The 26,415-nt window shown below is 49.1% G+C and overlaps 1 pseudogene; it reads right to left on the reverse strand.

The window, feature by feature from the left end:
* Nucleotides 1–25,662, reverse strand: part of LOC119964249 — a 34,311-nt pseudogene extending 8,649 nt beyond the window's left edge.
* Between the last annotated feature and the right edge of the window lie 753 nt (nucleotides 25,663–26,415).

Here is a 26,415-nt window from a genome sequence, read left to right on the forward strand (position 1 = left end):
ACTGTCACACCAATGCAAGCTGCCTCTGTACTATGTCCGATGACGGCGGGTTCGGGGAGGGGAATGAGTGCCACGGTGGTCGAGGGGTGAAGGAACTGTCATAATATACATCCATGTATATGATGGAGTGCAGACAGGCAGTGATTGGCACACAAGATGACCAGTGAGCACACAGAATACAGCGGCCAATCACCAGACAGGACACGACCACTAGAAAGCCAGAGGGCACCAGTTTTCCCGCTCTCTCGGGATCCAGCCTCTGAGACAGTCAGAGCTCGTGAGCAGCAACTAGTACAAACACCATGTGGTAGTCAGTTAGTCTGGTCAGGTTAGCCTCAGGTCTCCAGTCAAGTCAGCATCGTGTCAACCCACAGTTAAGCATGTATTATAGTTAGATGTTAAATAAAATCATGTTGCATCTCATCAAGTGTTGGAAGCCTGTCGCTCTACTGCATCAAACGCAGTCCACATAGACCCAGCTTACCCAACACATCATGGTACCAGGTATGGATGTTGAGAATTGACGGACTCACCTTGAGACAATCTGCCTTGACCAGCGATCAGCCATCTGGTAGCATGGACAGCGTCCGCCCTCCTCTGCAGCTCCGCATCGCCAGCAACCTCGGTGCAAACTGGAAGATCTTCAAACAGAAGTGCCAACTCTATCTCGAAGCCACCGACCTCGAGGCCGCATCAGATGCCAGGAAGATCGCACTATTCCTTTCTACAGCCGGTGACCACGCTATCCACATCTTACATTCGCTGAAGGCGAAGACAAAACAAAATTTAAAACTGTCCTACTGAAGTTCGACAGCCACTGCGACATGGAGGTGAATGAGAGCTTTCTCATTGATACGGTACGTTTTCCAGCAGAGGCTTCAGGGTAAGGATGAACCTTTTCAGTCCTTTTTCACCCATCTCCACATCCTCGCGCAGTCATGCAATTATGACTCGACGACTGATTCCATGATCCAGGATCAGATCGTTTTCGGGGTCCACTACGATTCCCTTCGCCAGCAGCTCCTGAAAGTCAAGCAGCTCACCCTTACCATCGCTATCGAAACCTGTGTCCTCCACGACCACGCTAACAACCGGTACTCCCACATCAGGGCGGCAGAAACGGCAAGGCTAAACCCCCACGAGGCAGAACGGGTGCAGGCCATCAAATAAATGCAGGGCCTGAGCCTTAATGAGAGTGGCCATTTTGCGCGCTTTTCCCGGGCTCCAGCGCATGCGCCACAACCGAGGGGACGGCGAGACCGACGATCGGCCTGCGCAGGTGCGCACGTCGTTTGACCGCACTGTGCATGCACGTTGGTGCACGGAATGCGCTGACGTTGGCGTCATGACGTATCCGAATTGTGGCTCCGCCCATTTAAAGCGGCAATGTCCGGCAAAATCACGACGCTGTCTCCAGTGTGGCAAGCTTGGCCACTACGTAGCCCTTTGCAGATCTGCTCCACTGCCCAGCATACAACGATCCCAGCCACAGGGTAGAAGCGTCCGTTCGGTACAGCAGGCTGTGCCAGACTCCGACCCCGACAGCCCAACAGATCCTGACGCTGAGGGCTTCAAATCCCCATTCCGGGTGGGCATCATTACTAAGCATGCACTGCCTCTCTCAACGATGGTGAAACACTTCCCAATCCTGAGCGTTGATCCAGACGACAAGTGGTGTGCTACCCTTACAGTTAACAAAGCTCGCATACGTTTCAAGCTGGACACCGGCGTTTCAGCGAACCTCATTTCAAAATCCGACCTCGACATCATCCGCGTCAGACCAAGCATTCTTCCACCGGCCTGCCAGCTCCTCGACTACAATGGCAATGCCATTGCTGCCAGTGGCTCATGCCAGTTTGGGGTGTCCAATAGGTCACTGAAAGCGACGCTGCGATTTGAAATCGTAGCACCCGACAGAGCATTCCTGCTCGGTGCTTGGGCCTGCAAACTCCTGAACCTTGTGCAGCGGGTCCACGCCATGTCATCCACACAGGCAACAGCCTCACCTGATGAAAACTTCCAGGCTCAACTCGATGACATCATAGCGCAATACCATAGCGTGTTCGAAGGTATTGGCACACTCCCATACCGATACAAAATCCTGCTCAAACTAAACGCCACCCCTGTGGTTCAGATACCGCGTCGGGTGCCGGCACCCCTCAAGGACCACCTCAAGCAGCAGCTGCAAGACCTCCAGGACCAGGGCATCATATCAAAGGTCACGGAACCCATGGACTGGGTTAGCTCCATGGTTTGCGTCAAGAAGCCATCAGGGGAACTTCGAACCTGTATCGACCCCAAAGATTTAAACCGCAACATCATGAGGGAACATTACCCAATACCTAAACGAGAAGAGGTAACCAGCGAGATGACTCATGCCAAATTCTTCATGAAGCTGGATGGGTCCAGTCGCAAGCTGTGCACATTCAATACCCAGTTCGGTCGCTACTGCTACAACCGAATGCCCTTTGGCATCATCTCTGCCTCAGAGGTATTTCACCGCATAATGGAACAAATGATCGAGGGGGTGCGAGTGTACGTCGACGATGTCATAATCTGGTCCACAACCCCTCAAGAACACATCGATCGCCTCAAGCGGCTGTTCCACAGGATCTACGAGCATGGCCTTCGACTCAACAGAGCCAAATGCTCCTTCGGTCAATCAGAAATCAAATTACTTGCCGACCACATTTCGCAGCAAGGCGTGCAGCCGGATGCTGACAAGGTTTCGGCGATCAACGCCGTGAAGACCCCGGAGGACAAGAAGGCGGTCCTCTGCTTTCTAGGGATGGTCTACTTCCTTGGGAAATTCATCCCCAACATGGCGTCACACAACACAGCCCTCCGCCACCTCGTTAGAAAAACGACGGAATTCCAGTGGCTACCCGCTCATGAGAAAGAGTGGCATGAGCTGAGGGCGAAACTCACCAAGTTTCTGACGTTTTTCGACCCCGCCAAGGAAACAAAAATATCCACTGACCCGAGCCAGGATGGTATTGGGGCAGTGCTCCTCCAACGGGATGACTCCTCCAGTTGCGTTTACCTCTAGAGTCATGACGCCCACTGAGCAACGGTACGTTCAGATTGAGAAGGAATGCCTGGGCCTCCTTACCGGAATCGACAAGTTCCACAACTATGTATGTAGCCTCCCCAAATTCATGGTTGAGACGGACCACAGGCCATTGGTTCACATCATCCAAAAAGACCTCAATGACACGATGCCATGGTTACAACGCATCTTTCTCAAGCTACACCGCTACGGTTTTGACTTGGTTTGCACCCCGGGCAAAGAGCTCATTGTTGCCGATGCACTTTCCAGGTCTATCACCAGACCGTGTGAGCAGACTGACATTGTCTGTCAAATAGACGCGCAGGTGGAATTCTGTGCCTCCAACTTCCCGGCCTCTGATGAGAGGGTCATTCAAATTCGTGAGGAGACGGCCAGGGATCCTCTGCTCCAGCGGGTGATACAGCACCTCACGGATGGCTGGCAGAAGGGACAGTGTCCCCAGTTTTACAATGTCAAGGACGATCTGATGGTAGTAGACAGCATCCTCATGAAGCTTCACAGAATTGTGATCCCACAGAGCATGCAAAATTTGGTTCTCGGCCAAATCCACGAGGGTCACCTGGGGATCGAGAAATGTCGCCGTCGAGCCCGTGAGGCAGTATACTGGCCAGGCATCAGCCAAAACGTCACCAATACGGTCCTCAATTGCCCTACGTGTCAAAAATTCCAGCCGGCCCAGCCTAAAGAAACTCTACTGCAACATGAGATGGTGACCTCCCCATGGTCCAAAGTCGGTGTTGACCTGTTCCATGCCAAGGGGCGTGACTATGTCCTCCTAGTAGACTACTTTTCCAATTACCCCAAAGTGGTCAGACTGTCTAACCTCACGTCGGCGGCGGTGATCAAGGCATGCAAGGAAACTTTTGCCAGACATGGGATACCACTCACAGTGATGAGTGACAATGGCCCCTTGCTTTTTCAGCCAGGAATGGTCAGATTTTGCCCGGCTGTACAATTTTCGGCACATCACATCCAGCCCCACTACCTCCAGCCGAATGGGAAGGCTGAAAAAGGGGCCATATCGTAAAAAGATTATTATGTAAGGCTGCAGACTGCCGCTGTTGGCATACAGAGCGACCCCTCTGTCCGCTGTCCTGTTCCCAGCGCAGCTCCTCATGCACCGTACACTGCGAACGACGGTTCCGGCTATCCACATTCCGGACCTTGACAACTTCCCGGTTATACAGAGGATGCAGCAGTCTCGGGCCCAATACAAATCGGCATACGACGCCCATGCCAGAGATCTCCCCGAACTGGTTCCTGCTGATCGAGTTCGTGTTCAGCTGCCTGACGGTGGCTGGTCCGCTGCAGCTGTGGTGGTCAAGCAAGTGGCCCCGAGATTGTTCCTTGTTCGCATGCCAGATGGCTCTTTTCTCCGGCGCAACAGGCGGGCACTGCGCAGACTTCCACGCCCGCCACCTGACCGTGACGTCCCGCCTCGCACACTGCTTCCTCCGGACGCGCTCTGCCACGAGGCCATCGATCTACCAGACATTCTACCGACCTATGCGACCACCACAATGGAGGCAGTCCCGCCCGTCCAAGTGCAGGCGGCCGCTGACCCACCCTTGAGGCGGTCAACCTGAATTCGTCGCCCACCACAGAGACTAAATTTATAGACTGACTGTTGCAGAACCTTGTTATCTCATCGTTTTGACATTTGTACATATCGTTTTTTTCTCATGTGTTATCTGCCCTCTATCTGCACTGGACACCTTCCCATGTATATAAGTTAGCATGTTCTGTATGTAGTCAAGTACCTGTACACATCTTCATGCACGCACACCTCATTATTTATTACCTGAACATATCTTTTTTTTAGAAAACAAAAGGAGGGGAGATGTCATAATGTACATCCAGGTATATGATGGAGTGCAGACAGGCAGTGATTGACACACAGGATGACCAGTAATCACACAGAACACAGCAGCCAATCACCAGATGGGACACGACCACTATAAAGCCAGAGGGCACCAGTTTTCCTGCTCTCTCGGGATCCAGCCTCTGAGACAGTCGGAGCTCGTGAGCAGCAGCCAGTGTAAACACCATGTGGTTGTCAGCCTGGTCAGGCTAGCCTCAGGTCTCCAGTCAACTCAGCATAGTGTCAACCCACAGTTAAGCATGTAATATAGTTAGATGTTAAATAAAATTGTGTTGCATCTCATCAAGTGTTGGAAGCCTGTCTCTCTCTCTGCACTGCATCAAACGCAGTCCACATAGACCCAGCCTACCCAACACATCAGGAACATTGAGCCCCGGTGGGTGTAATGTGCAAACCCCCGCCCCACCCCCGGATATCCACGCCACCCCACCCCCAGGACAGGGCCATGCGATGGAGTGTCCAGCACGCAGACACGGAGCAGCCCGGTGGAGGGTGTAACTGTGACCATGAGTCAGACATTGTCTAACTATTTGGAGCTCACAGCTCATCGCAGAGCGGGTTGTCATCATCCTTCATGGCATCGACCACACCAGTTTCCACAAGCAACCGTGTGAGCCCAGCCCTTTGTGCCGCAGGTGGATGTGTAATGGAGGTGTGTGGTGCATGAGGTCGTGTGGGAGGTAAGGGTGGTGGGGAAGGTGCGTCTCATGGGTGTTGTGAGAGGTGGGGGTGCGGGGTGGTGAGGTGGTGTCATACAGTGGGGTCAGTGCCTGTGCTCAGCGAGCCCCTACCCCCCTAGCTGGTGATCAATGCCTCCCATGCTCGCTGGCCAAGCCGATGGCGTTGTGCAGCCTCCCATCCATAACCAGCCCCCATGTCCCATCGATTGCCTCCCCATCCTCCTTATCTGGAGAGCCATGCCCTTCCCCAGGCTCCCCCTCTGCCTCCTCCTCCTCCAGCACATTGCCCCTCGGCTGGGCTATATTGTGGAGGATGCAGCAGACCACAACGATGCGGCCGACCCTCTCTGATGGGTACTGGAGGGCCCCTCCAGAGCAGTCCAGGCACCTGAAGCGAATCTTCAGCAGCCCAAGGCACCTCTCGACCACACCCCTGATTCTGCATGGGCCTCATTGTAGTACTCCACGTCGGTCTGTGGCCTCCATATAGGCGTCATCAGCCATGACCGCAACGGGTAACACTTGTCGCCCAGCAACCAGCCCCTCAGCCGGGTGTTCCTCGAACATGGGGAGGATGAATGATTGTGCCAGGATAAACGCGTCATGTACACTGCCCGGGTACCGGGCGCAGACGTGCAGGATCTTCATCTGGTGGTCGCAGACCGCCTGAATGTTCACAGACCAGGTCCCCTTCCTGTTCATGAACACGTCCCTGTTCTCTGCTGATGGCCACATGGCGATGTGAACCTCATCGATCGCCCCCTGCACCATGGGTATCCCAGCCACGGCAGCGAATCCTGCTGCCCGGGCATTCTGGTGGGCCTGGTCCACAGGGAACTGGATGTACCGGTCCGCGATGTCAGATAGGGCATCAGCCACTGCACAGATCCACCGGTGCACCGATGCCTGGGAGATGCCGGACAGGTCCCCACTCGGCGACTGGAACGACCCCGTGGCATAAAGGTTCAAGGCCTTGACGACCGCCGGGATAGCATGTCCTCCCCCAGGTGTGCCATCAGGTGGCAGATATGGCTGTAGCCATGTAAAATGTAAAGGACCATGGGAATTGTGGTCAATTTGGGACACAGACAGGTACACAGCCTCTGTGTTGCGCAAAGAAACCAGTCTTGGCTGAAACTTGCATCCATTGAGAATCAATTACCATTTTCCCCAAGACAATAGCAGTCGCTCTGAGGACCATCAACGATAGCAGACCAACCAGTGCCACCCCTCCCCCTCCTTATTTGGCAAGGCCTACGTGCCTGGGACAATGATAGCTAGGACCTGTCCAGGCACCAGGGTATCTGCCCCCTAATTGGCTGAGAACGATGAGGGTGATCGAAACCCTATTGATCCGGAGGAAACCCACGCAAACACGGGGAGGATGTGCAGACTCCGCACAGACAGTGACCCAAGCCAGAATCGAACCTGGGACCCTGGAGCTGTGAAGCGATTGTGCTATCCACAATGCTACTGTGCTGCCTTAAAGTGCTTGCATCCCATGTGTCAGTTCCTGTGCGAGTGTCGTTCCTGAATATTCCATCCAAGTATGTAAAAATCTTTCCTCAAAATCCTGAATATCTTCATTTTTTTTTGAATGCAAGATGTGATCTTAGACCAATCGGTCCTCGGGGGGTGAAATGTTAATAGCCAATCCTCGATTGCTAGCCAACCAGCTTCTAAATTTTGCAAATCGTCTCCAAGGGCAACTTCCACCTCAGTTCTAAGGGTTGAAATTACACGAGTACCTGGCATGATAGTGAGAATTTGTACTCCATCCAATGGGTGGAGACTGTAAATGGATTGTAATCTGTGAATTCCATCCCATGTGGACATACCACCCTTTTTAGGGTGTGGAAGATTTTTAAGACCATTCGTCAATTTTTGTAGGATCTGCTGGTTCATGAATCCATTGATGATCAAATATGTTTCTAGTGATAGTTTCACCTCCTTCTTCTATTTTTTTGCTTCCAATTCTAACCCATTTGCGTTTTAAAGGGGCTAGTTGAATTAATTTAGCATTTTGCATTGTAGGAACACTATTTTCGTCTGATTCATCTGGCAGAGGAACTAATTTATTCCTGACACTTGGGACGGAATTCTCCGCTCCCCATGCGGCCTGGGAGAATTGCAGGAAGGCCCCCCGACATTTTTCATGCCCCCCTGGCACTCCCGGCGATTCTCCCCACCCCCACCCCCCTCGATGGGGCATTGAGGGGTCCGATTGGGATAGGAGCACCACGACTGTGCTCGGGAGGGGACAGGCCCGCGATCGGTGCCCACCAATCGTCGGGCCAGCGTCCAAAAAGAACAAAGAAAATTACAGCACAGGAACAGGCCCTTCGGCCCTCCTAGCCTGCGCCGATCCAGATCCTTTATCTAAACCTGTCTCCTATTTTCCAAGGTCAACTTCCCTCTGTTCCCGCCCATTCATATACCTGTCTAGATGCGTCTTAAATGATGCTATCGTGCCCGCCTCTACCACCTCCGCTGGTAAAGCGTTCCAGGCACCCACCACCCTCTGCGTAAAAATCTTTCCACGCACATCTCCCTTAAACTTTCCCCCTCTCACCTTGAAATCGTGACCCCTTCTAACTGACACCCCCACTCTTGGGAAAAGCTTGTTGCTATCCACCCTGTCCATACCTCTCATCATTTTGTAGACCTCAATCAGGTCCCCCCTCAACCTCAGTCTTTCCAACGAAAACAATCCTAATCTACTCAACCTTTCTTCATAGCTAGCACCCTCCATACCAGGCAACATCCTGGTGAACCTCCTCTGCACCCTCTCCAAGGCATCCACATCCTTCTGGTAATGTGGCGACCAGAACTGCACGCAGTATTCCAAATGCGGCTGAACCAAAGTCCTATACAACTGTAACATGACCTGCCAACTCTTGTAATCAATGCCCCGTCCGATGAAGGCAAGCATGCTGTATGCCTTCTTGACCACTCTATCAACCTGCGTTGCCACCTTCAGGGTACAATGGACCTGAACTCCCAGATCTCTCTGTACATCAATTTTCCCCACGATCCTTCCATTGACCATATAGTCCGCTGTTGAATTTGATCTTTCAAAATGCATCACCTCACATTTGCCTGGATTGAACTCCATCTGCCATTTCTCTGCCCAACTCTCCAATCTATCTATATTTTGTTGTATTCTCTGACAGTCCCTCCTCGCTATCTGCAACTCCACCACTCTTAGTATCATCTGCAAACTTGCTACTCAGACCACCTATACCTTCCTCCAGGTCATTTATGTAGATCACAAACAACAGTGGTCCGAGCACGGATCCCTGTGGAACCACCACTAGTCACCCTTCTCCATTTTGAGACACTCCCTTCCACCACTACTCTCTGTCTCCTGTTGCCCAGCCAGAGTTCTTTATCCATCTAGCTAGTACACCCTGAACCCCATACGACTTCACTTTTTCCATCAACCTGCCATGGGAAACTTTATCAAACGCCTTACTAAAGTCCATGTATACAACATCTACAGCCCTTCCCTCATCAATTAACTTTGTCACTTCCTCAAAGAATTCTATTAGGTTTGTAAGACATGACCTTCCCTGCACAAAACCATGCTGCCTTTCACTGATAAGTCCATTTTCTTCCAGATGTGAATAGATCCTATCCCTCAGTATCTTCTCCAACAGTTTGCCTAATCACTGACGTCAAGCTCACAGGTCTATAATTCCCTGGATTTCCCTGCTACCTTCTTAAACAAGGGACACATTAGCAATTCTCCAGTCCTCCAGGACCTCACCCATGCTCAAGGATGCTGTAAAAATATCTGTTAAGGCCCCAGCTATTTCGACCCTCGCTTCCCTCAGTAACCTGGGATAGATCCCATCCGGTCCTGGCCACTTGTCCACCTTAAAGTCTTTTAGAATATCCAAAATTTCCCCCTTCCGTATGACAACTTGACCTAGAGTATTTACCGATGCAAAGTACTCATTAAGAATCTCACCCATCCTCTGAGTCCACGCATAAATTCCCTCTTTGTCTTTGAGTGGGCCAATCCTTTCTCTAGTTACCCTCTTGCTCCTTACATACGAATAAAAGGCTTTGGGATTTCCTTAACCCTGGTTAGCCAAAGATATTTCATGACCCCTTTTAGCCCCCTTTGTTGTGCGTTTGAGATTCGTCCTACTTTCCCGATATTCCTCCAAAGCTTCATCAGTTTTGAGTTGCCTCGATCTTATGAATGCTTCCTTTTTCATCTTAGCTAGTCTGGAGGAAGATAGTTAGAGGTTCCCGTGTTTAAAGAAAAAGAAATGTAATGCATGCTTGAATGTTATAGTGCCCCTGACGATTTTATAATAATATGATGTAAATAAAAGCAATTTAGGTAAATGTTTGAATCCATAGGCAGAGTAGGATAGAACCTGTCCTTGATTGCGGGTGCTCGACTTAGGCAGAGAACAAAGAAGATTCAGTAATGTGATCCTTCACGCTTCGCGTTGAGGATCATGAGGAGGGAGTGTAGCCATCTGGGATGGCTACTTTCAGCATATAAAATGGACACTCGCAGAGCATACAGGGAAAAATGGACAATGCAAAGTAACAAGCAGGTACAGAGCCTGAATGTGTATTTAGAAGACAGACTGCAGACAGAACCGAAATTCTTGGCCGATTTGCACATTTGATGGCCCATCTCCGATGAACAAAAGACTAGAGCTCAGGTAGCCGATATCGTCCCGACATTCCGGCGCCACTACCTCAGCAAGAAGATACAAACAAAGTAAGGCCAAAGGTCACGCCCAGCCATCAAAACACCCGCCCCTTTATTGGCTCAGATCGATGGCGGCGATCAAGAAGCTGCCCAATTAATTGGGACCAAGTTTAAGGCTCCCCTAAAAGCACGCAAGGCCCCCCCCCACCCCCCCCCCCCCCCCCGAGTATAAGAAGAAACCCCACCATGTGTTCGCTCTCTTGGAATCAGCTCTCAACTGGAGAGACCCTTCCACTTGCACCACTAGAAGCAAGTAAGTTCAACGCTCGCTACCAGACGGACGACCTTAGCTATACTCCTACTACCCAACAGCCTCAGATCTGAACAACGGCCACTGTTCCGCTGACCTAAGTGGGCACCCGAAGTATAGCTGTTAGTGATAGACATAGTTTAGCCTGTCGTGTTATTGCGCATGAGTAAATCATACTGCGTGTAAATAAAGTATCATTGACTTTGAACTAACTAACTGGTGTATTGGCTCTTTGATCGGTATTCGGTTGAACCTTGCGGCGGTATCAAGAGATACCTGGCGACTCTGAAAGCATATTCATAATTAAGATTAAGAAAGGCGACGTTATTAATCGCCATATTTATAGCCATTAAAAGATAGCGACAAAGCGCACAGTGTTAGGCAGTTAAACGCAATGCAGCACAGGGCTGGGTAGCTGGTGGGCCTCCATGGCCATGGCAGCTGGTATGGGTGCTGGCATACGGTGCATGGTGGGGAGCGCGCACACCATTGGTGGGTGGGGTCCGGTCGCGCTCTGGGTTGGGGGTAGTTACAGTTGAGTGGGATGGGGGTTAGTGCCAGGGGCACAGTGTTGCCTACTCACCCTTGCCACCCGGAGGAGGTTGTGCAGTTTTTTGCAACATTGAACATAGAACATAGAACGATACAGCGCAGTACAGGCCCTTCGGCCCTCGATGTTGCACCGACATGGAAAAAAACTAAAGGCCATCTAACCTACACTATGCCTATCATCCATATGCTTATCCAATAAACTTTTAAATGCCCTCAATGTTGGCGAGTCCTACTGTCAATGTTGGCGAGTTCACTAAAGCGTTGATAATGCTGGGCAATCCCAGCGCTCGCCACCTGTGCCCAGGTCGATTGTTAGTGGTGGGTGGCAGCCTCCTTTGCACCTCGGGGCACAGCGTAGCCCACCTCTCCTCCACTGCGTCTAGCAAGGTCTCAAGTTCTGTGTCCACAAACTGGGGTCCACCTTTCCACGCTGTTATCTTGTTGATTGGGATGAGTGCGTGTGGGGAGTGGAGTGCTAATATATGGCTGTGTATTAGCCAATTGCTCTGGCACTGGCACCGATTTTGCTGTCGCAGAAGTCCACTGATTCTGTCCAGGTGTCAGCACTTAGTCTCACAGAGAGCCTTAACCACCATCTCCCCATTCTCAATGTTTTTTGCACCTTCTCCAGTTTCTTTGTTCTTTTTCAAAATGTTTACCTGAACTGTGTACAGCTCTCCAAATGTGGTCTAAACAAGGTTCTATACAATTTCAACATCACTTCACTGCTTTTCAATTTTATTATTCCAAAAATTGACCCACTGTTATTGCTTGATTGGTTTATAAAATGTCCTGTGGTCTGCCTTGTTACTTTAATGATTAATGAATCTGCAGCTCTGCTTTTCCACAACTTGTAAGTATGACCATTGGTCCTCCCGACCCTCTTCAATTGAAATAACTTGTCCACTTGAAGCCATGAAGACAAACTGTTATAGAATCATAGAATTTACAGGGCAGGAGGCCATTCGGCCCATCGAGTCTGCACTGGCTCTTTGAAAGAGCATCCTCCCATAGCCCACATCTCCACCTAATCCCTATAACCTAGCAACCCAGGGCAGCATGGTGGCACAGTGATTGAGGTGGCCGGCGCTGAGGATGCGGGTTTGAATCCCGGCCCTGGGTCACTGTCCGCGTGGAGTTTGCACATTCTCCCTTGTCAGCGTGGGTTTCACCCCCACAACCCAAAAGATGTGCAGGATAGGTGGATTGCACACTAAATTGCCCCTTAATTTGAAAAAATAATTGGGTACTCTGAATTTTTTTAAAACCCAGCAACCCCAACTAACTAAGGGCAATTAGCATGGCCAATCCACCTAACCTGAAATGAAATGAAAATTGCCTATTTGTCAGAAGTAGTCTTCAAATTAAGTTACTGTGAAAAGCCCCGAGTCGCCACATTCCGACTCCTGTTTGGGGAGGCTGGTACGGGAATTGAAAGCCGCACTGTTGGTCTGCTTTAAAAGCCAGCTATTTAGCCCACTGTGCTAAACCAGCCATCTTTGGACTGTGGGAGGAAACCGGAGCACCCGGAGGAACCCACGCAGACATGGGAGAATGTGCAGACTCCGCACAGAGTGACCCAGCGGGGAATCGAACCTGGGACCCTGGCGCTGTGAAGCCACGGTGCTATCCACTCTGTGCTACCCGTTGTTATTTTGTTTTGTTATTTTCAAAGCTGCATCAAATCAGCCCATCGTCTCCACTTCCCTGAAGTGCAGACATCAGCTGTTGGAATCCAGTGGGGAGAAATGGTGTCAATGCTGCAAATCCGAGAGATTCAGGAAATACTGGAAATGTTCAGGTCAGGAAACATCTGTGGAGATAGAAGCAACCTGCCTGCAGCCCTTACCTTCCCCGTCTACACTACCCTCCCCATCAACAACACTTTTATGTGTGGTTCAGTCAGAGGGACCTTTTTCCTCTTCAGTTGTACCCAGAGAATCTGCTGCAATGGTGAATCTTCCCCCACCGCCATCATTCTGCTTCCTCCCAGGGCCAATCTCCGCTCGGGGCTCGCGCTCCTCACATTCCAACTCCCAAACACCACTGCGCGCGACAGAACTACAACTCCAACAAACAATCGCAAACTAGCGCTCCCCATTCAGACTGCCGCTCCTCACTGCGCAGGCGTGCAGACCACGTGCTGCATCGGAGATGACGTTCCAGACGGATGTGGAAAGCGGCTGCGCAGATCTGCATGGTAAACGAAGTGTGACCCCACCTCCTCCTATGTGATTGGTTGCGCCGTGATTGACATGGCTATTAATGGCGGGTCTCCAGGTTCTGGTCTCCCTGATTGGGCTGTGCGTGCCGTCAATCGGAGTTGAGCTGTTTGATTGGCTGGTTGGATATTGAGTGTTTTTTGGAAGCTTTTCCCTTCTGATTTATAGGCTGAATTTTGTTGATGGCTCAGTCCTGAATATGAGAAGATGAGGTGGAATTATCAGAGTCTCATTTATTCAAATGTCATTTATTATCTTTTAATTGTATGAATTCTTTATTCAAATGTATTTTATGTCTCTTGATAAAGATTTTATCTGAAGGCCAGCTGCACCTCTCCCCAACGCCTACAAAGCAAACCGGCCACAAAGCAAAGCCGAGCAGTATCTCTGATAGCAGCGCACCCCTCCCCGATGAACTCAATGCATTCTATACTTGGTTCAAAGCAGGGAAACCATTGATCCGCTGTCCGAGTGCCCCAGCAGCCAACACCCATACCCATCGTCACAGCTTCCAAGTCAGATCGGCATTCCTGAAAGTGAACCCTTGGAAGGCAATGGGTCTGGACGGGAGCCCTGGCACGTGCACTCAGAGCCTGCACAGACCTGCTGGCAGATATGTTCGCAGACGTCTTCAACCTGTCCCTACTCTGCTCCGATCCTCACCTGCTTCAAGAAGACCACCATCATACCGGTGCCAAAGAAAAACCAGGCAACATGCCTCAATTACTACCGTCTGGTGGCCCTGACATCAATCATAATGAAGTGCTTCGAGAGGATGGTCATGAAGCCCATCAACTCCATACTCCCAGAACCCTAGATCCACTGCAATTCACATACCGCTGCAACTGGTCCACAGCAGACGCCTGGCCTTACATTCATCGCGAGAGCATCTCGACAACAAGGACTCAACGTCAGCCTCCTATTTATTTACTACAGCTCCGCCTTCAACACCATTATTCCTGCCAAGCTCATATCAAAGCTCCAAAACCTTGGACTTTTGGCCCTCACTCTGCAACTAAAGTAAATGTAACCGAATTGTGGTCACTATCACCAAAGTGCTCACCTACCCCCCAAATCTAACACCTGTCCTGGTTCATTACCCAGAACCAAATCCAATGTGGCGTCACCTCTTGTTGGCCTATCTATATACTGTGTCAGGAAACCCTCCTGCATTCATTGGACAAAAACGGACCCATCTAAAGTACCCGAAATATAGTGTTTCCAGTTATATGTGGAAAGTTAAAGTCCCCGATAACAACTACCCTGTTACTTTCGTTCCTATCCAGAATCATCTTTGCAATCCTTTCCTCTACATCTCTAGAACTCCCAACAAGGTGACCTCTCCTTTCCTGTTTCTAACCTCAGCCCATACTACCTCAGTGTCCTCATCAAACGTCCTTTCTGCCACCGTAATACTGTCCTTGACCAACAATGCCACCCCTCCCCCTCTTTTACCACCTTCCCTGAGCTTACTGAAATATCTGAACCCCGGAACCTGCAACAACCATTCCTGTCCCTGCTCTATCCATGTCTCCGAAATGGCCACAACATCGAAGTCCCAGGTACCAACCCATGCTGCAAATTCACCCACCTTATTCCGGATGCTCCTGGCGTTGAAGTAGACACACTTTAAACCACCTTCCTGCCTGTAACCACACTCCTGCAACCTTGAAACCTTACTCATGACCTCACTACTCTCAACCTCCTGTATACAAGAGCTACAATTCAGGTTCCCCACCCCCTGCTGAAGTTTAAACCCTCCTGAAGAGCATTAGCAAATTTCCCCCCCAGGATATTGGTACCCCTCTGGTCCAGGTTAGACCATCCCGTTTGTAGAGGTCCCACCTGCCCCAGAATGAGCCCCAATTATCCAGGTATCTGAAACCTTCCATCCTGCACCATCCCTGTAGCCACGTGTTCAACTGCTCTCTCTCCCTATTTCTTGTTTCGCTAGCACGTGGCACGGGTAACAACCCAGAGATAATAACTCTCTTTGTTCTAGCTCTAAGATTCCACCCTACCTCCCTGAATTCCGCCTTACATCCCTATCCCTTTCCTACCTATGTCGTTGGCGCCTATGTGGACCACGACTTGGGGCTTCTCCCCCTCCCCCTTAAGGATCCCGAAAACACGATCCGAGACATAATGGACCCGGGCATCTGGGAGGCAACACACCAAATGTGAGTCTCTCACGTTCCCACAGAATCCCCTGTCAATCCCCCTAACTATGGAGTCTCCAATGACTAATGCTCTACTCCTCCCCGCTTCTCTTCTGAGCAACAGGGACAGACCTCTGTGCCAGAGACCTGTACCGCATGGCTTACCCCTGGTAAGTCCCCCCCCCCCCCCCCGCAACAGTATCCAAAGCGGCATACTTGTTACTGAGGGGAACGACCACAGGGATCACCTGTACTGACTGCTTCCTCCAGCCCCTCACCGGGGCACCAATGTCCTGGGAGGGAAATTTGCTACAGCTCTTCTGGGGGGTGGGGGGGTTTAAACTAATTTGGCAAGGGGATGGGAAAAGATTTGTAGTCCAGGAGATAGCGTTGCTGGAGTTCAGGAAGTTGAGGGTAATGCAGTACTGAGGAACGGTACCAAGGTCACAAGAGTGGACCTGCAGGCATGAAGGTGGTTTGAAGTGTGTCTACTTCAATGCGAGGAGCATCTGAATAAGGTTGGTGAGCTTGAAGCATGGATTGGTACCTGGGACTACGATGTTGTGGCCATTATGGAGACGTGGATAGAACAGGGGCAGAGTTGGTTGCTGGAGGTTCTGGGGTTTACATGTTTCAGTAAGATTAGGGAGGTGGTAAAAGAGGTGGAGGAGTAGCATTGCTAATCAGGATAGTATAATGGCTGCAGAAAGGGCAGTGTGAGGAGGATCTGTCCACCGAGGTAGTGTGGGATGAAGTTAGAATAGGAAAGGAGCGGTGATTTGTTATGAGTTTTCTATAGGCCCACAACCAGTAATGGAAATGTGGAGGAAAAGATTGCAATGCAGATTTTGGATAGATGCGGTAGTCACAGGGTAGTTGTCATGGGTGACTTTAACTTTCTAAATATTGATTGGAACCATATAATTCGAATAGTTTGGATGGGCTGTTTTATCCAGGTGTGCAGGAGGATTTCACAGAACATAGAACATTACAGCGCAGTACAGGCCCTTCGGCCCTCGATGTTGCGCGACCTGTGAAACCACTCTAAAGCCCATCTACACTATTCCCTTATCGTCCATATGTCTATCCAATGACCATTGAATGTCCTTAATGTTGGCGAGTCCACTACTATTGCAGGCAGGGCATTCCACACCCTTACTACTCTCTGAGTAAAGAACCTACTTCTGACATCTGTCCTGTATCTATCTCCTCTCAATTTAAAGCTATGTCCCCTCGTGCTAGCCATCACCATCCGAGGAAAAAGGCTCTCGCTGTCCATCCGACCTAATCCTCTGATCATCTTGTATACCTCAATTAAGTCACCTCTTAACCTTCTTCTCTCGAACGAAAACAGCCTCAAGTCCCTCAGCCTTCCCTCATAAGGTCTTCCCTCCATACCAGGCAACATTCTGGTAAATCTCCTCTGTACCCTTTCCAATGCTTCCACATCCTTCCTATAATGTGGTGACCAGAACTGCACACAATACTCCAAATGCGGCCGCACCAGAGTTTTGTACAGCTGCAATATGACCTCATGGCTCTGAAACTCAATCCCTCTACAATAAAAGCTAACACACCGTACGCCTTCTTAACAACCCTCTCAACCTGGGTGGCAACTTTCAGGGATCTATGTACATTGACACCGAGATCTCTCTGCTCGTCCACACTAACAAGAATCTTACCATTAGCCCAGTACTCTGTCTTCCTGTTATTCCTTCCAAAATGAATCACCTCACATTTTTCTGCATTAAACTCCATTTGCCACCTGTCAGCCCAGCGCTGCAGTTTATCTATGTCCCTCTGTAACTTGTAACATCCTTCTACATTGTCCACAACTCCACCGACTTTAGTGTCATCTGCAAATTTACTCACCCATCCTTCTATGCCCTCCTCCTAATCATTTATAAAAAATGACAAACAGCAGTGGCCCCAAAACAGATCCTTGTGGCACACCACTAGTACCTGGACTCCAGTCTGAACATTTCCCATCAACCACCACCTAGCCAATTTCTGATCCAAACTGCTAAATCACCCCGAATCCCATGCCTCCGTATTTTCTGCAATAGCCTACCATGGGGAACCTTATCAAACGCTTTACTGAAATCCATATACACCACATCAACTGCTTTACCCTCATCCACCTGTTTGGTCACCTTCTCGAAGAACTCAATAAGGTTTGTGAGGCACGACCTACCCTTCACAAAACCACGTTGACTATCTCTAATCAAATTATTCCTTTCCAGATGATTATACATCCTATCTCTTATAAACCTTTCCAAGACTTTTCCCACAACAGAAGTAAGGCTCACTGGTCTATAGTTACTGGGGTTATCTCTACTCCTCTTCTTGAACAAGGGGACAACATTTGCTATCCTCCAGTCTTCTGGCACTATTCCTGTAGCCAAAGATGACTTAAAGATCAAAGCCAAAGGCTTAGCAATCTCCTCCCTAGCTTCCCAGAGAATCCCAGGATAAATCCCATCCGGCCCAGGGGGCTTATCTATTTTCACTCTTTCCAGAATTCCTAACACCTCCTCCTTATGAACCTCAACCCTTCTAGTCTGGTAGCCTGTATCTCAGTATTCTCCTCGACAACATGTCTTTTTCCTGCGTGAATACTGACAAAAAATATTCATTTAGCACCTCTCCTATCTCCTCGGACTCCACGCACAACTTCCCACTACTGTCCTTGACTGGCCCTACTCTTACCCTAGTCATTCTTTTATTCCTGACATATCAATAGAAAGCTTTAGGGTTATCCTTGATCCTACCTGTCAAAGACTTCTCATGTCACCTCCTGGCTCTTCTCAGCTCTCTCTTTAGGTCCTTCCTCGCTAGCTTGTAACTCTCGAGCGTCCTAACTGAACCGTCACGTCTCATCTCTACATAAGCCTCCTTCTTCCTCTTAACAAGTGATTCAACTGCTTTAGAAGGAGATGGGTGGGGTGGATTCCTGGAGGTTTTTACATCCGCGGGAGTATAAAGTGTACTCACGGTTGACTTATTTGTGGTGCAGAAGGCTCTGCTAGCTGGGGTAAAGAAGGCACAGTATTCAGCGATTGTAATATCACACCATGCTCCGCACTGGGTGGTTTGGTCTGGAGAAGGGTCCAGCCTCAAGAGGCGTGTGTGGAGGCTAGATGTGGTTTGAGGCAGACCTGAATTTTTTTGCACTAAAATGGGGAAGGTGATTGAGTATGTGGAGTTACCTGGAATGGGATGGTCTCGCAGTTGGTAGTCTGGGAGATGTGAAGATATAGTGGGGCACGAGTCATTTAATAAAGGCAAAGGTGGAATAGGGAGGCGCGGGGGAAATGGCAGCATTTGATAGAGGAGATTTTGGAGGGAGAGGGAGATATGCAGAGGACCGGAAGCCAAAACATTTGGTGAGGAGGAAAGTTTTGCATACAAAGTTTGATTTTATGCACGGGGTGGGAATTTTGGCAGCTGAGGCGAGCGAGGGGTTCGTCTAGGAGTATGGTGAGAAGGCCCGTCAATGCTGGCGGGCCAGATCCTGTGTCAGGCAGCAAGGAGGGAGATCATGTGGAGCCGGTGAATAACGTGTTTGAAGACTTCAGAGGGACTTGTATAAGTCGGGAGCCACCGGAGGATGAATCGGAGATTAGGGAATTAAGGAGCAATGGAGTGTACAGAGGAGGGAGAGGGCGGGATGGAGGACCCAATGGGGGTGGAAAAAGTGCAGGCAGCAATAGGGAAGATGCAGTCGGGTAAGGCACCGGGGGCTGGATGGGTTCCCGGTGGAATTTTATAAAAAATTCAAGGATACGTTGGCACTGCTGATGGTAAAAATATTTGAGGATGTGACGGTTAGTGGAGTATTGCTGGAGACGATGGGGCAGGCATCCATCTCATTAGTACTTAGAAGGAGAAGGATGCGGTGGAGCGATATTGGGGTAGGTATTGGAGGTGAGGTTGAAGGAGTGCCTTCCGAAGGTGGCGGGGGAGGATCAGACAGGGTTCGTCAAGGGCAGGCAGCTGTCGTCGAATGTGCGGCGGCAGCTGAATGTGGTGCTTTCTCCGGCAGAGGGAAGGGAGTTGGAGGTGGCGTTAGATGCAGAAAAGGTGTATGACAGAGTGGAGTGGAGTTAGTTGTTTGCGGTGCTGGAGAAGTTTGGGATTGGGCCTTTAGTTCGTCGCATTACAAAATTGTTATACAAGGACCCGTGCGGATGAGCAAATATGAATTTGGATACTTGCACTATTTCGGGGAACAGGCAGGATGTCCATTATCCCCCTTTCATTCGCGATGGCAATTGAGCCCCTTGGCCATTGAGCTGAGGGGTTTGGACTATGGAAGGGGATAGTGAGGGAGGGGTGGTGGAACAGAGGGTGTATCTGTACCCGGACAATGTACTTGTGGTGAATGTAACTTAGTAATTTACACTGTAAACACTGTAACAGCACGGTAGCATGGTGGTTAGCACAAATGCTTCACAGTTCCAGGGTCCCAGGTTCGATTCCCGGCTGGGTCACTGTCTGTGTGGAGTCTGCACGTCCTCCCCGTGTGTGCGTGGGTTTCCTCCGGGTGCTCCGGTTTCCTCCCACAGTCCAAAGATGTGCGGGTTAGGTGGATTGGCCATGCTAAATTGCCCGTAGTGTCCTAATAGTAAGGTTAAGGGGGGGAGGGGGGGAGTTGTTGGGTTACGGGTATAGGGTGGATACGTGGGTTTGAGTAGGGTGATCATTGCTCGGCACAAATCGAGGGCCGAAGGGCCTGTTCTGTGCTGTACTGTTCTATGTTCTACTTACCAATACCATTGTAAGCGCAGTGGCGTTATCCGACCACTAGGGGGAGTAGCTCTGGGAATGCTCAGGAGTTTGAAACAGGGCTCCACCCTTGGCCCCGCCCACGACTCCTCCCCCTGGACTTGTGTATAAATACCCTTGTCCAGAGCCAGCCTGCAGTTCATCGAGAGTTCAACGGGTAACAGGCTGGCTCTGTAGTAAGTAGATTAAAACCACTGTTCATATCTTAAAGCACGTGTCTAGCGAATTGATGGTTTCCATCACTACTGCTGTACATCTCAGACCTAAGTTCCTCGGTGAGGGATGTTGGGGTGTTAAGGAATTTGGGGCATTTTCAGGATATAAGTTAAATGCAGGGAAAAGCAAATATTTTGTGTTGTCTTCTCCAGGCGCAGGGGCAGGAGTGGGAGGGTTGCCATTTCGGGTAGCAACAACTAATTTTAGATGGTGCAGGTGGCATGTGACTGGGCACGGCTTCATAAGCTTAATTTCACAAATCTGGTGGGGAGGCTAAAGGAGGACTTGGTGCAATGGGATAGTATCCCCTTGTCGCTGGCAGGCCGGGTGCAGGCAGTAATAAATTAACATTCTGCCACGGCTCTTGTTTCTGTTTCAGTGTCTGCGAGACTTTCTCTGTTTTTTTATAAATTTAGAAGTGCCCAATTCATTTTTTCCAATTAAGGGACAATTTTAGCGTGGCCAATCCATCTAACCTGCAAGTCTTTTGGGTTGTGGGCACGAAACCCATGCAAAAATAGGGAGAATGTGCAAACTCCATGCAGACGGTGAGCCAGAGCCAAGATCGAACCTGGGACCTTGGCGCTGTGAGACAGCAGTGCTAAGCACTGCCCCACTGTGCTGCCCTAAATTCATTCTTTAGAGGGGTGGACAGGCTGGCCTCATCATTTGTGTGTGCAGGGAAGGTGCCAGGATAAGGAAAACGGTGCTCCAAAGGGGGCAGCAGTCAGGGAGGTTTGCCCTTCCAAACTTGTTACACTATTACTGGGTGGCGAATGCGGATAAGGTGAAGGGCTGGAGTAGAGAGATAGAGGCTTTGTGGGTGTGGACGGTGGCAGGTTCTTATAAAAGGTCGAGGTTGTGAGCTCTATCAACGGTGCTGTTACCGTTCGTCCCAAAGAAGTACTCTGCGCTGAAGATCTGGAGGCAATTCCAACAGCACTTTAAGTTGAAGGCAGGCTCGGGGATAATGCCGATAACAGGGATTAATGGTTTTGGGCCAGGGAGGATGGATGCGAGGTTCCAAGGATGGAAGGAAAGAGAGGTGAAAGGGATGAATGATCTGTTTTTGGAGGGTCGGTTTGCAAATTTGGCAGAGTTGGAGGTGAAGTTTGGGCTTCAGCGCGAGGAAGGTTTTGGATATATGCAGGTAAGGAACTTCGCAAGAAAAGTTTCCAGTGGCACGGTCCTCAGCGTTGCTGGAGGAGGTACTGTCGGTGGAAGGTTGGGTCGTTTCGGCAATTCGTGGTAGGATCATGGAGGATAAAGTGTCTATGGAAGGGGTTAAGGCTAAGTGGGAGGAAGAGTTGGGGATGGTGTTGGAGGGATTATGGTGCAAAGTGCTGTAAAGGGTCAATGCCTCAATCTCGTGCACGAGGCTGGAGTGGATTCAATTAAAAGTGGTGCATGTGGCACACTTAACGAAGGCGAGTATCAGCCGGTTGTTTGAGGGAGTGGCGGATAGCTGCGAGCGGGGTCCAGCCAATCAAGTCTATATGTTCTGCTTCTGCCAAGTTGGAGAAATTTTGGGGGTCGTTTTTCAGCATCATGTCTGAGGTTCTGCACGTAGATTTGGAGCCGGATCCCCCGGAGACCATATCTGCGGTGTCAGACCTCCCGGAATTGCAGACGGGTGAGGGGCCAGATGTCTTAACCTTCGCCTTGTTGATCGTTGGCAGGCGAGTCTTGTCGGGGTGGGAGTCAGCTTTTCCCCCTGTGCCTCGGCGTGGCTGGGGGGATCTAAAGGAGTTCCTGTATTTGGAGAAGGTGAAATTTGCTTTGAGAGGGGCAGGTGAGGGGTTCCACAAGGGATGGTGTTTTTTTTTCTTGCGCTTTTCTTACAGGGATCTGGTTGCCGTCCAGGGGTAGGGTAGAGGGGTAGTTTTGGGGGGATGTTGGGGTTGTTTATTTGTTGTAAAAATGTTAAAAATTTGAATAAAATATTTTTCAAAAATAAAAAATCCAGGACAAGCCCCCAATTTTATTTACCCCACAACAGTGGATAGGAAACTGGAACAAACCCCCAATACTTTATTTTATTTTGTGGGACTGTGCAGAAAGGTAATTTTGCTCCAGGAGTGACTGCATGAAGAAATTGTGATTTGTTATTTTAAAACAAAACTTTATTAGTACAGTATGAAAATCTTTAATCACACACCTGAAATTAGCTTACAATTACCCATTAAACAATACTACTCAATACAGTCAATACAACATCCTTAATTACTATCTCTGTTCCCAGTTAAACAAGAAAAAAAATCATCTCCCCAAGCAGAAAACAAATTAAATCCCCAGGGACTCCCCCTAGTCAAACAACAGCGCATCAGCTCATGCTTTTAAATGGTCAATTTCACATCTGGCTCTCAAAAGCTTTCTGGTCTTGCAAAAAAAAATTATTTTAAAAACACATGACTATTATTTTAAAAACACACTCTGACCCAGGGTTTTAACCCGTAAATTGCGACATGCTTATAATCCAATATATCTAAAGTCCTGCATTTGTCACACCTGCGTGAATCCTCATATGTGAGAAAAGGTGGGAGGATTGGTTGAAGCTTTCTTACAAAATCACACTTGAAGGGTTTCTCTCCTGTGTGAATCCTCAGGTGTGAGAGAAGAATGGAGGATTGGTTGAAAGCTTTATTACAAAAATCGCATTTGAAGGGTTTTTCTCCTGTGTGAACACGTTGGTGCTGATGGAAGTTTGATGACTTCGAGAATGATTTGTCACACACCTCACACGTGAAAGGTTTCTCCCCTGTATGAATCCTCTGGTGTGATAGAAGATCGGCTTTTCGGCTGAAAGTCATCTCACAAACATCACACCTGAAGGGTTTCTCCCCTGTGTGAAGACGTTTGTGTTCACTGAGGCTTGATGACCATGTGAATGATTTGTCACACACCGCGCATGTGAAGGGTTTCTCACCTGTGTGAATACGCTGGTGTTTACGGAAGTATGATGACACCGAGAACGATTTATCACATACCTCACACGTGAAGGGTTTCTCACCTGTGTGAACTTGCTGGTGTTGGCGGAGGGTCGATGCTTGTGAGAAGGACTTTTCACACACATCACATTTGAAGGATTTCTCCCCTGTGTGAACACGTTGATGTCGATGGAAGTTTGATGACAATGAGAATGATTTGTCACACACCTCACATGTGAAGGGTTTCTCCCCTGTATGAATCCTCTGGTGTGATAAAAGATGAGAGGATTGATTGAAAGATTTCTTACAGAATTCACATTTGAAGGATTTCTCCCCTGTGTGAATACGTCGGTGCTGCTGGAAGTTCGAAGACTGCGAAAATGATTTGTCACACACCTCGCATGTGAAGGGTTTCTCACCTGTGTGAACTTGCCGGTGTTGGCGAAGGATCGATGCTTGTGAGAAGGACTTCTCACAAACATCACACCTGAAGGGTTTCTCCCCCGTGTGAAGACGTTTGTGTTCTCGGAGGCTTGATGACCATGTGAATGATTTGTCACACACCTCGCACGTGAAGGGTTTCTCACCTGTGTGAATACGCTGGTGTTTACGGAAGTACGATGACACCGAGAATGATTTGTCACATATCTCACACGTGAAGGGTTTCTCACCTGTATGAACTTGCTGGTGTTGACGGAGGGTTAATGCTTGTGAGAAAGCCTTCTCACAAACATCACACCTGAATGGTTTCTCCCCTGTGTGAATCACTTGGTGCCTCAGGAGCTTTGTAGAATTCACAAAACCTTTATCACAAACATCACACCCGAATCGTTTCTCTTCCATGTGACTGCCCTTGAGGTAACAGGAGTTGCAACAAATGCACCTTAGAAGATGTTGTGATCTGTGGAGATCCCGACACACACCTCAAAGTTGAACAGCCTCTGACCTGCAGGAAAGAGTCAGCGGTTCATGAGACTCAATGAATGAATGAAACTCACACCAAAACTTGGAGCCAACTCACACTTGTTCCCAGCCTCACCCTGACTGATCAACCACAGCCAAACATTGGGAAAAGCTGGTTCTGATGGAAGGCTCCAGACCACTAACCAGTTTCAGATCTGATGACATGTCAGAGTGATTTCCAGATGATGGTTTCACTGTGCATCCTTCACTGTGTTGAGCAATGCTGTGAAAAGACTGGATGAATTTCCAGTTATATAGTTATTCCTTGGGTGATGGTCAGGATCTATCTGTGGTGTCTATCCTCTGTGCATTCTCTGGTGTAGTATGGTGCAATTCTTCTGTAAAACAGGAAAAGGAAACATGATTTCCTCAAAACTCCATATCTTCCTTTGCTGAAGGGCCTGACTCCTCAGTTAGAGGCTGTTCCAACAATCTCTACTGTTTAGGGCTGGTTTAATACAGTGGGCTAAACAGCTGGCTTGTAATGCAGAACAATGCCAGCAGCGCGGGTTCAATTCCCGTACCAGGCTCATCGATCAGGCGCCGGAATGTGGCGGTTAGGGGCTTTTCACAGTAACTTCATTGAAGCCTACTTATAACAATAAGCGATTATTATTATGTTCCACAGTGAATACCAGTCTGATATTCCCCTGTGTGGGGAATCAGATACAAGTCCTTCCTTTTTCCTCATTTAACTGTCACACATCCTCTATCTGGATAGTCACCAGCAGCAGATAACATGGCTACTTTCTTTCCTCCGCGCAACCCCCATCTTCCAAGGTCGTGTGAGAGCAATGGAAAATACAGCTGGAGCTTGTGTTGTGCAGGCAAAGACCAGTTTTACCCTTTGAGTAGGTGTTCAATGTAAAAATCCTCAGGAGAAACACAAAGAATGAATGTTAATTCTGTGGAGATTTTGAAATTTCTTATATTCCCAAATCATTTGAAGAAAATACATCGGGCAGGAAGTGCTGGAAGCTGAAGAAAACATTACTTCAGTGAAGCTGATTGAAAGGTTCTGGTTTATCCTGGGAAATTAGACACACTGCACTCACTCAGACTGCACATCACAAATTCAGCTCTCAGACACAGCTCTGGGTAAAACTATCAAATCAAGGCCCAGGCTTTTGGGAAAGGCCCAGGCCTTCAGGTAAAATAAAGAAGACATTAAAAGGCATTCCAATAAATGAGTCTCTGATAATCACAGATAATTACACCTCACCTTCTCATATTCAGGACTGACCCATCAACAAAACTCAGCCTGTAAATCAGAGGGGAAAAGCTTCCAATAAACACTCAATATCCAACACAGTCAATCAAACAGTTCAGCACAAAGCACCGAGTAAACAGGTCTCTCAGTTGGATCTTCTCAGACAGAATAAGGGGCATTTCCACAGCTGATTCCCACAGGATAGTCAGACTGCCTGAACATTAGTGTGGATATTCTGAGATGTAATGATTCTAAATTCTACTCCTTCACTCACCATCTCCTGACTTGGTTTGGAGTGCCTACAGGAAATGAAGCAGCTGTGGTAGAGGAAGAGGAGAGAATGGGCAGAGTGGGTGGGCCTCTCTGATTGACGTCTCTCACAGACAATCCAAATATTTCTGCAGTAACTGGAGTTTCCTGAAGCTTGGGAAACTGATGGTGAAACAGAGGCGACTTGGAGCAGCATCAAGTGGGGATTTAAACTTGTCCTTGTCCCCTCTGAATAAAACCTCACTTATTGTAACTGCTCTCTCAGTTCCCCACCGCTATCCGCAATTCCCCAGGTTAATGTTTGACAGAGATTTCTAGAGTGGGAATAGCATTCTTCATCCGCGGTCGCTTTCAAACTGACAACATTAGTGTGGAATGTATAGCCTCAAATGTGTTTGACAGCAGATCAGAAGAGGAAGACCCAGAGCATCCAAGGCAGTGATGATGTGCAGTGGTGGAATCAACCAATGCACAGGAGAGAGAGATAT

This window comes from Scyliorhinus canicula, chromosome 4 (assembly GCF_902713615.1).
Source record: "Scyliorhinus canicula chromosome 4, sScyCan1.1, whole genome shotgun sequence".
NCBI classification, from domain to species: domain Eukaryota; kingdom Metazoa; phylum Chordata; class Chondrichthyes; order Carcharhiniformes; family Scyliorhinidae; genus Scyliorhinus; species Scyliorhinus canicula.